We start from the raw sequence: 13,451 nt of genomic DNA, 5'->3' as shown, positions 1-13,451 counted from the left end.
TTGGCCCACCACCTTACAAGGCCTATTTTCCATTAGGGATAGACGTAATGGGCTTAAATTTTACACATTTACATACGTTTATCCACTGTTGTCAATCGATCCAGACAGTTTTGCATTTCTATATTTGTTCAACACATAGATACAGCAGCCTCTGGCAAAACTGTACATTCAAGTAAAGAATTCAAAGTAAGGAGTTCTGTTTTTTTTTTACATTTGTAAAAGTGCATCAAAGTAAAGATAAACTAAAAAGGAGTACAAAATATATATAACCAAATCATGAAAGCAACAATCAAAGTCTAGGAGGATGGGAAGGCTCATAGAGCTGAGTCTTAAGGCCTGCTTTAAAGGCCCTAACAGTCTGAACAGCCCTGAGATTGTCAGGAAGGGAGTTCCAAAGGCGTGGTGCGTGGGAGCAAAAGAAACGGCCCTCCATTGTGTGTATCCAGGTCCTGGCTACATGGAGCAGCTTGACGTGGCTTAAACTTAGGGTGCGTGGAGGTTCATAGGGGGAGAGTAGGTCTGACAGGTAGGCTGGTCCGATGCCATTGAAGGCTTTGTAGGAAGTGTATTTTAAAGTAAATCCTTTGATGGACAGGTAGTCAGTGGAGATCAGCAAGTGAATAAAAGGTAAATGACAAAATTATACAAATCAGCAAATGTTTTACAAGTCTGATTTTCACAATCCTCAACCCCATTCATTAGTGCACCTATAAGTATCAAAACACACAAGTCAACATCACAAAAAAAAAACAATCAGGCCAGAAAAGGTCACATTAATGTTTAGCTTATGTTTTAGGGTACAAGCCTGTCTGATTTTAGCCATCCTAACTCCATACACAATAGGATTTAAAAGTGGCTAGCACATCAGATAGTACACTGATAAAATAGTGTGTACAGTTGGAACATTTTTCATAGGCCTATCAAATCTACTCTGGAGCAGAGTTAAGAAACAGCCAAAAGAGAAGTTGAGCAGCGAGGCCAGATGAGAAATAAAGGTACTGAAAACTTTCTGTCTGGTCTCGATGGAAGATTTCAAACAAATAGTCAGAATCTTAATATAAGAGGACACACTAGTAATTAAAGGGACAGTGACCACAGAATCCATAGATGTTATTAACTGGTGTGTCTGAAATTGAACAGGCAAGTTTTACTACCAGGTATTTGTCACAATACACTTTGTCTATAAAGTTCCGACACAATTGCAAATGAATGGTTAAAGACAGTATTATGAGGCATTTTGGAAACGAGTACAACCATATTGCACCAATTAAAATACACACCCTGTTGGGTGTCATGATGATATTATACTGTTGTGGATAACATATAGCAAGGTACCTGTCATAGGACATGGCTGCTAAATTGCTGAATTCAATAGTTCAATATGTGTACATGCAAAAGATCTGTAGGTAACAGTACACAGTGGAAACTGCATGGTCATCTGAAACCAAATGAGTCATGAGAGCAGGAAACAAAGCACTGCTACCATACAAGACATTTACAAACAAACTGCACATAAACAGATATATGGGTTAGTGATGGCTTCTCTCCATACAATTTAACCACAATAAGCACTGTGTTCACAAAAACTATGGAGACGTGTAAGACAGTTATTATGAAATACAAGTACTTTAAGTGTCAACTGTCATTATAACAAGTTAGTATAAATGACGTGTGATGAGTGTGATTAGAAGGAGTCAGGCGCAAGAGGGTAAATCACTGAATACAGAGTTTATTTCATCGTGCACAGTTTAGCTGGATAGCGACCACAAAATACAGGCACAGGGGAACAATCTACCCCGGCAATACAAGGTACGGGTAGCTCCAACAAAATACAGGTACAGGGGAAATATCTACCCCGGCAATACAAGGTACGAGTAGCTCCACCGAGCTACACTCAATTCACATGAAACTATCACCCACAAGGACAAGGGGGCAGAGGGAACACTTATACACAAACTAATGAGGGGATATGAACCAGGTGTGTGTAATTGACAAGACAAGACAAATGGAATGATGATATATGGAGCGGCAGTGGCTAGTAAGCCGGTTACGACGAACACCGAAGTCTGCCCTAACAAGGAGGGGAGGTAGCCTCGGCGGAAGTCGTGACATGACGTGAATTGTGTTGAGTTCATTATTTTCCTAATAGTACCTATAGAAGTATATAAAAATAAAAACAGGATTTGTCTTCAAGAGGATTTAAGTCTAGATCACCTGGTATCTTTCTCCAGACTGCCGTGGTATAGACATAGGCCTTCTACTGTATGTTCTGTGTCAGTGGGCTATTCCACACTAAACTACTGTCACATCACTGACGTTTTATACCTTTTAAAGGAAGAACAAAACCAGTATATATCAGTGTGTTTACTTGAACTCCAATGACACCAATAATTAAATTGTCATGGTGTGACTCTCAGCCTACTGTGGGTGGTTAGGTTAGTGACAAAATAAAGGCAAATTATTGGTTGATGGAGATGACTGACATGTTGGGGGAGGTGATTGACAAGGTGAACAATTCTGTGATTTTATTTGATCATGTGAAAAATAGCTACTGTGTAATTTAAATAATATAGTGCAGGTTAAAATGAATTGATCCATTAGTGCTTAATCTTGAGAACCCTACAGAGAGAAGATTGTTGAACACTTTCCTAGCTTTCAGTTGTCCTGAACTGTCACGCCCTGGCTCTGGGACTCTGTTATGTTGAGCCAGGGTGTGTTGTTTCTATGTTTTTTGTGTGCTAGGGTGATTGTCTAGTTCATTTGTTTCTATGTTGGCCGGTGTGGTTCTCAATCAGAGGCAACGTGTATCAGCTGTTGCTTGTTGTCTCTGATTGGGAACCATACTTAGGCAGCCTGTTTTCCACAGTGCGTTGTGGGATCTTGTTCCGTGTATGGTTAGTGTTTGTAACCAAGGACGTCACGTTATCATTTTGTTGTTTTGTTCGTGTGGTACTCTAAATAAATAAGTATGTTCGCAAATCACACTGCGCATTGGTCCACTGTGTTTGACGATCATGACAGAAGATACCACCTCGACTGGGTCAAGCAGCGTGAGGAGGAGAGAGGCTGGACTTGGGAGCAGAGGAGCGAGAGTCTGGCGAGAGCCATGGAGGCCTGGCCCACGGGGAGGAGAGACGCCCAGAACATTTTTAGGGGGGGGCTCACGCCGTGGACGACGGGACAGCAGGAGGCCGGGATAGAGTGGTTCAGCGGGTTGGCAAAGGAGGCCGCCAGGTTACGGGAGTCACTGGTCACCAGGGGGAAGGAGAATGTAGAGGCACGGCGAGAGGTACTGGGGTGTGTTGCCAGTCCGGTCCGGCCCGTTCCTGATCCCCGCGTAGGGCCAGTGGTGTGTGTTTCCAGTACGGTCCGGCTTGTTCCTGTCCCTCGCGCCGAGCCTGTGGTGCGCACTGTGTTTGACGATCGTGACATGAACGGTTGCTGAACATTCGTTTTCTCAAGATTAACTGTAGAACTTTAGATCACCTACAAATGTCTCAAAATATACGTTTTTTATTTTATTTGGAGTCATTAGATAATATGCTTTGGTACTGTCCATATGTAGCTTGTTTTTGGTCATAGGTTCAGGAATGGCTGAAGAATTGCAAAATTTGCCTGGAGCTAACTCTGCAAATAGCAGAGTAAAAAGTCATAGTCATAGTCATAGTCAATTGATCAATAATATAATAATACTTTTAGCAAATAAAAATATCTTTAATTTACAACATGTAGAATCTATGAGAATAGAAATCACAGCACAGTTGAAAAATATATGGCAAATAGAAATCAAAACTGTATGGTGTTCAGAGATAGATGGGAGGGGTTGAGTGGAGCTGAAGATTGGGACTAAAAACAAACAACAGATAGCTATTTAAATATATACTGTGTCCGTAAAATGTATATAGTATGTATAAGCTGGAAGTAGAAGCCTAAGTGTTGTTGTCCATGAGTTTACTCCAATTAGGGGAGGGATGGTACATGTAAATGTAAATATACAATTTATATACAGTGAGCGAAAAAAGTATTTGATCCCCTGCTGATTTTGTACGTTTGCCCACTGACAAAGAAATGATCAGTCTATAATTTTAATGGTAGGTTTATTTGAACAGTGAGAGACAGAACAAAAAAAATCCAGAAAAACGCATGTCAAAAATGTTATAAATTGATTTGCTTTTTAATGAGGGAAATAAGTATGTGACCCCCTCTCAACCAGAAAGATTTCTGGCAATACAGTCTCTTTACAAAGTACCAATTGCTTGTGTGCGTGTTAATGAATATCATACAGATTGGTTTCCCACACCCTCGGGTGTAAAATAAGGAGATGCCTTATCACCGACTTTGTTTGCTATGTTTATAAATGATTTGGCAAAATAAATTAAACAGTTAAATATTGGAGTAAGATATGATGAAATGCTAAGTATCCTTTTATATGCTGATTATATTATTTTGACGGCAGAAACTGAACAAGACCTGCAGAACATGTTATTATTGTAATGAATACTCAGGGAGAAAAAGGTGTGGATTCACGCACAGAGCGTGGCAGGTGTTTATTTCGCCTTCGCAGAAGGCAGGACGTTGGGCCAGCCCCACGTCCATCAGGTTTCCGGCGGCCCCAGAATCCACCATTGCATGTGCCCGATGCGCAGCGCGGGCCCAATGAACCCTGACGGGGAGAAAAGTCTGGGAGTCTCTGGAGTTGGGGTTTCGGTTCCGGCTTGCTAGCACCCCTCCCGATACTAGCGAGCCCTCTTGTTTCCCGGCTTCTCCGGGCATTAGTTTCAGTGGTGACCTGCCTGGCCGCAGTACAGGCAATGTCCCTGGCGCAGACGCCTCTGCCTCTCCATCCTGAACCAGCACGCTGCACCCAGCTGCATAGACTCCTCCTGAGGCGTTTCCTCCCTGAATCGGCTGAAAGCCTCCATCCCTCTCTCATGCGCCCTCTCACGACGCTGATTGTCTACCCGCACCAAGAGGTCGACGAGACCATCCAGTCGCTGAAGGAGATTTCATCCTTCATCCCCTCCGATAGCCCCTGCACGTAAAGGACGACCAGGGCGGCCTCCTCCCATCCTGCCTCTCAAGCCCGGGTCCAGAACTCCACAGAGTAGTCGGCCACCGAACGGTCACCCTACCGACAGGCCGTGAGCCGCCACCCGAGAGGTGTCGAACACCTTGCGTAGCTCCCGGGTGAATTGGTAGGAGATGGTGAAACAAGGATCTTTACTGGTGGTCCCGAAGCCAGGATAATAAACAACGGACTTAACACGATAAAAGAAAGGTGGAGCAAATAAGTCTCCAAAAACAGGCTGACAGCTAAAATACGAAATAGTAACTACGACTGAAATAATAAAGAAACAGGGAGAACACTTCTCGAGTACCTGTACATACTTCTCCGATCAGACACTGATTATTACTGCTGGGCATAGAGAAACTAGCAGAGAAAACTGAGAAAGGGAACACAGGGAAGTGAGTGCATAAATACATAGGTGAAACAGGTAGACACATGTGACATCAATAGGTATGTTGATTAGTCCAGACTGTGAGTAAGGAGGTGCTTAAGGTTGTCAGAGGATGACACCCAGTGGGTCCCTCCGGAACTGCGACCCCCTCCTGTAACACTTTTCTATTAAAAACTTTGAAAGGTTTTAACTTTCCAGCTGAAATAATACATGTAAAAAAAATTTATACGTATATAAATATCCTAAAGCAAAAATATACACAAATAATACAATTATGAAATTGCTTTAGAAAGGGGAACAAGACAGGTATGTCCTCTCTCCCCCCTCATGTTTGCACTGGCAATTGAACCGCTTGTAGAAATAATTAGACAGGACCCAAATGTAACAGGTATCAGTATTGATTAACATGAATATAAACTAAACTTATTTGCAGACCGTCTCCTGATATGCCTGACCATTATTGAAAACTCAATGCCCCCCTCTCTTAAAAATATGTTCAGATTACCCAAAATGTCAGAATATAAAATGTATGTGGAACAAAAATGAAATGATGGTAATAGGAAAAATTTAATGTTTAACTCATGATCTAGAGCAATACTTTAAGTGGACCACAAAAAATATCATATACTTAGGATGCTTAATAAGTGACAACAAACAACAAAATATATAAAGATATATTTGGTAATACTTATACTTGGTATAATATAATAAGTATACTTGGTAATAACAGACTTTATATGAGCAAATAAAACTAATAGAATAAAAAGGAAAGTTTTACATCTTCCTAAGTCTGAGTGTGGTTTTAACCTTCCAGGAACTGTATCAACTCTCCACCCAAGGATTTTACTTGAAACATTAAATTCACTAAAGAGTAACAATGGGTACATATTGAAGATGTGCATGCTCATCCCCAGAATCTTTTCATGTGTCTATTTTCAAAGGATAAAGCTAAGAACATTAACAACTTCATAGTTTAGAACACTATAACAACATGGAAGAAAAGAGAGAGCGAGAGTTGCACCCCTCCTCAAAAAACCAACACTCGATCCCTCCAATGTCAACAACTACAGACCAGTATCCCTTCTTTCTTTTCTCTCCAAAACTCTTGAGCGTGCCGTCTCTAGCCAACTCTCCTGCTATCTCTCTCAGAATGACCTTGATCCAAACCAGTCAGGTTTCAAGACTGGTCATTCAACTGAGACTGCTCTTCTCTGTGTCACGGAGGCTCTCCGCACTGCTAAAGCTAACTCTCTCTCCTCTGCTCTTATCCTTCTAGACCTATCCGCTGCCTTTGATACTGTGAACCATCAGATCCTCCTCTCCACCCTGTCCGAGTTGGGCATCTCTGGCGCTGCTCACTCTTGGATTGCATCCTACCTAACAGGTCGCTCTTACCAGGTGGCGTGGCGAGAATCTGTCTCCGCACCACGTGCTCTCACCACTGGTGTCCCCCAGGGCTCAGTTCTAGGCCCTCTCCTTTTCTCTCTATACACCAAGTCACTTGGCTCTGTCATATCCTCACATGGTCTCTCCTATCATTGCTACGCAGACGACACACAATTCATTTTCTCCTTTCCCCCTTCTGATAACCAGGTGGTGAATCACATCTCTGCATGTCTGGCAGATATATCAGTGTGGATGTCGGATCACCACCTCAAGCTGAACCTCGGCAAGACGGAGCTGCTCTTCCTCCCGGGAAAGGACTGCCCGCTCCATGATCTCGCCATCATGGTTGACAACTCCATTTTGTCCTCCTCCCAGAGTGCAAAGAACCTTGGCGTGACCCTGGACAACACCCTGTCGTTCTCTGCTAACATCAAAGTGGTGACCCGATCCTGCAGGTTCATGCTCTACAACATTCACAGAGTACGACCCTACCTTACACAGAAACCGGCAAAGGTCCTAATCCAGGCACTTGTCATCTCCCGTCTGGATTACTGCAACTCGCTGTTGGCTGGGCTCCCTGCCTGTACAATTAAACCCCTACAACTTATCCAGAACGCTGCAGCCCGTCTGGTGTTCAACCTTCCCAAGTTCTCTCATGTCACCCCGCTCCTCCGCACACTCCACTGGCTTCCAGTTGAGGCTCGCATCTACTACAAGACCATGGTGCTTGCCTACGGAGCTGTGAGGGGAACGGCACCTCCTTACCTTCAGGCTCTGATCAGACCCTACACCCAAACGAGGGCACTCCGTTCATCCACCTCTGGCCTGCTAGCCCCCCTACCTCTACGGAAGCACAGTTCCCACTCAGCCCAGTCAAAGCTATTCACTGCTCTGGCACCCCAATGGTGGAACAAGCTCCCCCACGACGCGAGGACAGCGGAGTCACTGACCACCTTCCGGAGACACTTGAAACCCTACCTCTTTAAGGAATACCTGGAATAGTATAAAAGTAATCCTTCTACCCCGCCCTCCCCCACCCCCCCATAAAAAAAAGTGGTTGTCCCACTGGCTATCATAAGTTGAATCCACCAATTTGTAAGTCGTTCTGGATAAGAGCAATTGCTAAATGATGTAAATGTAAATGTAAATGTAAAATGAAAGATATGCAAGAACCAATATCACTCCCTAAAAACACAACTCTATGCAACAATTCTTGAATAGCTTTTCAGAATTCACAGATAAATTGGTCCACATGGAAAACTAAAGGCATAAAAAAACATAAATTACTTGGTAATAGGAAATACATTTATTTCCATGACAGCATTAAAAAGTAATTTTGGATTGAGCAATGTAAGTATTTTCAAATACATGCAACTTAAAAGTTTTATATCACTTTTATTTAAAAAAAATTGGACATCAGAGCAATCTTGAGGGAATCCTATTTGAGTCAGGAAAGGATATTCATATGATAGGTATGCTATACAAAATGTTACAGAGATCCTATCCAACAGCCAATCTCTTGGAAAAAAATATAAACTATTGGAACCAAGACTTAAAAATAACTGATATTGGCACAAGATGGAGGGAATGTTGGAACAGAACTTCTGAAATTACAGTTAACGAAAATGTTTGCTTAATCCAGTATAAACAAATGTATAGAATTTATTATATAAGAGACAAAATTGACAAATTCTCAGCACAAGTCTTAAGCGTAAAACTATCATTGACTCAATAATCCATGCCTTCTGGGAATGTTATAAAGTCCAAAAGCTGTGGGCGGAGGTAGAAAGTTGGCTGTCAGAAGTGTACTTTTATTCCGTCTGTCTGCATATTTCAAGACATGGCATATGAGATGGCATATGAGATACCCGATGGGTTGGACAATACTTTTCTTACATTTTTTTACATTTTAGTCATTTAGCAGACGTTAGTGAGTACATACATTTTCTCTTTTTTTCAATAATCTTGAAAAAATGTATACTTAAAAACTGGAAATCAACCAATCTTCAGTCGTTAAAACAATTGAAAGCTAAAATGCTTTATTATCAAAATATTGAAAGTGTGTGGGCGAAGGAGAGAAACAAAATGGTGCAGTTTGAGGCCATGTGGCAGAGAGTGATGCGGGCACTGTAGATGGGGGTGTGAGCATAAGGGTCTGGGCAGGTGTGATGTAGTTGATGTTTGTATGATGTTGTGGTTTGTATGTGCATGTTTTGTGTTGTTAAAAAATATCATTAAATATTTCAACAACAAAAAAGAACTCTACTCACTTCAAGGTCTTTAGGCTTGCTGCATACGGTGATATCGGACAATTTCAGTATTTCATCAAATCAAATGTTATTTGTCACATGCGCCGAATACAACAGGTGTAGACCTTACAGTGAAATGCTTACTTACAAGCTCTTAACCAACAATGCAGTTTTAAGAAAGAATAAAAAATAATTAAAAAAAAAAAGTAACAAATAATAAAGAGCAGCAATAAAATAACAATAATGAGGCTATATATAGGGGGTACTGGTACCGAGTCAATGTACGGGGGCACCCGTTAGTTGACGTAATTGAGGTAATATGTACATGTAGGTAAAGTTATTCAAGTGACTATGCATAGATAATAAACAGAGAGTAGCAGCAGCGTAAAGGGCGGTCAGAGGCCGAGCAGTTGCCATACCAGGCAGTGATGCAACCAGTCAGGATGCTCTCGATGGTGCAGCTGTAGAACATTTTGAGGATCTGAGGACCCATGCCAAATCTTTTCCGTCTCCTTAGGGGAAATAGGTTTGTAACTGTATTATATTTGTTCAGCATTCTTGCCAATGCTTTGCTTATTGAAGTTATCTGCATTGAAAGAAGCATTCATGAACCCATGTATATGTTTCTATGTGCTTTGTTTGTTAATCAGCTGTATGGGAACACTGGTTTGTTTCCTGCTCTCATGTTTTACTTACTCTCTGACACACATTATATTTCCCTTCTGTATTGTTACCTCCAGATTGATGTGTTGTACACATACACTATAACGGAATGTAGTAATTTAGCAGTTATGTCCTATGACAGGTACACTCTTACAAAAAAGGGTTTCAAAAGGGTTCTTCGGCTTCCCCCATAGGAGAACCCTTTCTGGTTTCAGGTAGAGCCCTTTTTGGTTCCATGTAGAACTATTTTGGGTTTCATGTAGAACCCTCTGTGTAAAGGGGTTGTACATGGAACTCAAAATGGTTCTACCTGGAACCAAAAGGGGTCTACCTGGAACCAAAAACAGTTATTCAAAGGGTTCTCCTATGGGGACAGACAAATAACTATTTTAAGTTCTAGAGAGCACCTTTTTTTGTAAGAGTGTACATGTCTATTTGTTATCCTCTGCGATATAACAATATTATGACACCTAAAATAATTTGTGGCTTAATTCTACTGTCCTGGTTGTATTCTTTTTTTCATGAACGCAATCCCTCAGTTTGTGACTGCAATTTTGTGGTATCATTATAGAGAGTGTATTGTGATCTCCTTGGTACTCAAGCTTGCCTGTTCAAATGCTATGCTGAATAACATATGGGGTCTTGTTGTCACTGTGCTTTCTTTGGCTTGTACTATAGTTCCTACAATATACTCATATGTAAGAATTCTAGAAATATGCTGAAAGTCTAAAGAGATGAACCAGAAAGCATTTAACACTTGTACATTCTGGTGGAAGAACAAAATGGTTTTCATAAATCCAGAGCCTGTTTAGATCATATCTTCTCGGTCTGTACAATAATCAGAAATAGATTACACCAAGAGAAGCCTACTTTTGCATGTTTCATTGATTTCCAGAAAGCTTTTGATTTTGTAAATAGGGATATTTTAGCCTATAGTTTGTTAAAGACAGGGGTTGATGGGAAATGTTATCACGCAATCCAGTCTCTTTACAAAGTACCAATTGCTTGTGTGCGTGTTAATGAATATCATACAGATTGGTTTCCCACACCCTCGGGTGTAAAATAAGGAGACGCCTTATCACTGACTTTGTTTGCTATGTTTATAAATTATTTGGCTAAATAAATTAAACAGTTAAATATTGGAGTAAGATATGATGAAATGCTAAGTATCCTTTTATATGCTGATGATATTATTTTGACGGCAGAAACTGAACAAGACCTGCAGAACATGTTATTATTGTAATGAATACTCAGGGAGAAAAAGGTGTAGATTCACGCACAGAGTGCTGCAGGTGTTTATTTCGCCTTCGCAGAAGGCAGGAATCGTGGTCACAGTCAGGCAATGGTCATACACAGGTAGGTAAACAGGCAAGTGAAACAAAACTAGGACTGAAGGCTATAACTGGTTCTCACAAACGAGCTAGGAAAAGGCTTAGTAGAGTCAAAACGAACAATACCTCAAGGCACCAACAGAAGGAACTGAACTAAATAAGGAGCTATGAGACCAGGTGAGTAATTAACACAGGTGAAATCAATGAACAAAAATTAAAGACAGGGCTACGTTCAAGAACACAAGGTGAACTAAGAAAATATATACCCCCCCCTACCCCCAAAGGGAGGCTCCTGACGACCCAACGGCACCGGAGGGTGGAGCGGGCGGGGGAGCAGAGGCGGCTGCCTACCTCTGGGGCGAGGCCCGGCAGTCTGGATCGACACGGTCGTGGACTGACCCGACGTTCTGCGTCAAGGCTGATGTCCAGTGGGTCTGTTCGGGGGTCGACCCCGAAGACGGGGAGCGGGACGATCCGGACGGTTACGGTGGAATGCCAGAATCATCTCTGGGTTGAGGATGTCCTGGTCGGGGACCCAGGACCGGTCTTCAGGCCCATAACCTTCCCAGTCCACTAGATAGTGGATGCGACCTCTCAGGCGTTTGGAATCAATGATGGCCTGAATGGCGTAGGCAGGTTCCCCTCCGACGTCCAACGGTGGGGGCGCACTGCGAGTTGAGACTGGAGGATGAAGAGGACTGTAGGTGACCGGTTTTAACAGAGACACATGGAAGGACGAGGATATTTTATACTGACGGGGTAACTGGAGGCGGTACGTGACAGGGTTGATGCGATGAGTTATCTTGAAGGGAAAAATTAAGCGAGAACAGAACTTTTTGCAGGTGATGCGTAGCCGGATGTCTCTGGTAGAGAGCCACCCACGCTGTCCGGGGTGAAAGAGTGGTGTAGGTCGGCGACCCCCAGTCGGTCACAGAAGGCTCGCCACACCCGGGAGACAAACTGGGGCCCACGTTCAGAGACTATGTCCTCCGGAATCCCTTACAGATGGAACACCTGTTGGAACATACACTCAGTCAATTCCATGGCGTTAGGTAAATGAGGAAAAGGAACCAGACGACACATTTTAGAAAAACGGTCTACTATGACAAGGATGGTGGTGATACCAGAGGATTCAGGAAGGTCTGTGATGAAGTCAACAGCTATGTGGGACCAGGGTCTGTGAGGGATTGGCAAAGGTTGAAGCTTACCGGAAGGGAGAGGACGAGGGCTTTTGGTTTGGGCGCAGACTGTACAGGAGAATACGTAATCCCTGACGTCGAATGCCAGTGAGGACCACCAGAACTTATTGGCTAGAAGTTTGGTGGTTCGTGTAATGCCCGGATGTCCTGACACCAAGGACATGTGACACCATTGCATCAGTTGGAGTCTAACAGTTGCTGGTACGTAACTCTTCCCAGCTGGTGTCTCAGGAGGAGGTTAGGGCTTCTTGTATAGCAGAGTGAACCTCCCACTGTACCGGTCCCATAACGCAAGAGGAAGGAAGAATGGGTGTAGGGTCAGAGTAACTGGTCGGAATGTCAAACTGGCGGGAGAGAGCATCAGCCTTTACATTTTTCTTTGCAGGGATGTTAGTAACATGAAAATGGAAGTGTGTGAAGAGAGCCCAGCGGGCTTGTCTGGAGTTTAACCTCTTGGCCCCTCTGATATATTCCAGATTACGATGATCTGTTAGGACGAGAAAGGGATGTTGTGTGCCCTCCAACCAGTGGCGCCACTCCTTGATGGCCAGCTTGATGGTGAGGAGTTCTGTTCCCCACATCGTAATTCCTCTCAGCAGAGGATAACTTCCTGGAGAAGAACGCACAGGGATGTGATTTGAGATGTTCCCACCCGCTAAGAGAGTATGGCTCTTTCTCCTACTTCGGAGGCATCCATCTCCAGGGGGAAAGGAAGGATCGGATCAGGTTGGAAAGGACAGGAGCAGAGGTGAAGAGGCGTTAAGGTGTTGAAAGCAGTCAGTGTGGTATCAGTCCATTGAAGGGTCCGGGTCTTTTAGCTGGCATGGTAAGGACAATGAGGGGAGCGGCAGTAGAACTGAAGTTCCGAATGAATCGGCAATAGACGTTGGAAAACCCAATGAAACGTTGGAGTTCCTTAACGGTGGTGGGTTTGGGCCAGTTACTGACAGCGGTTACTTCTTCTCATCCATGCTGACCCGTCCAGGTGTCAGTACGAAACCGAGGAAGTTTACAGAGGTTACGTGGAAGGTGCTATTTTCAGTCTTCACATAAAGGTTATGGTCAAGGATCTGTTTATGAACGTTTTGTACATGTTGTATGTGTTCCTTTAGGGAGTGGGAGTAAATCAGGATGTCATCAATGTAGACGATGAGAAAGCGGTTG

The 13,451-nt window shown here is 43.0% G+C and overlaps 2 pseudogenes; one reads left to right on the top strand and one right to left on the bottom strand.

Moving 5' to 3' along the window:
- Positions 1–698: 698 nt before the first annotated feature.
- LOC123482765 lies at positions 699–1,632 on the bottom strand (annotated as a pseudogene).
- Positions 1,633–8,930: 7,298 nt separating this feature from the next.
- LOC123482764 lies at positions 8,931–13,050 on the top strand (annotated as a pseudogene).
- Positions 13,051–13,451: the final 401 nt, after the last annotated feature.

This window comes from Coregonus clupeaformis, chromosome 5 (genome assembly GCF_020615455.1).
Source record: "Coregonus clupeaformis isolate EN_2021a chromosome 5, ASM2061545v1, whole genome shotgun sequence".
Lineage (NCBI taxonomy): Eukaryota > Metazoa > Chordata > Actinopteri > Salmoniformes > Salmonidae > Coregonus > Coregonus clupeaformis.
Note: the sequence above shows the minus strand (reverse complement) of the source record. Positions and strands in the feature narration are given on the sequence as shown.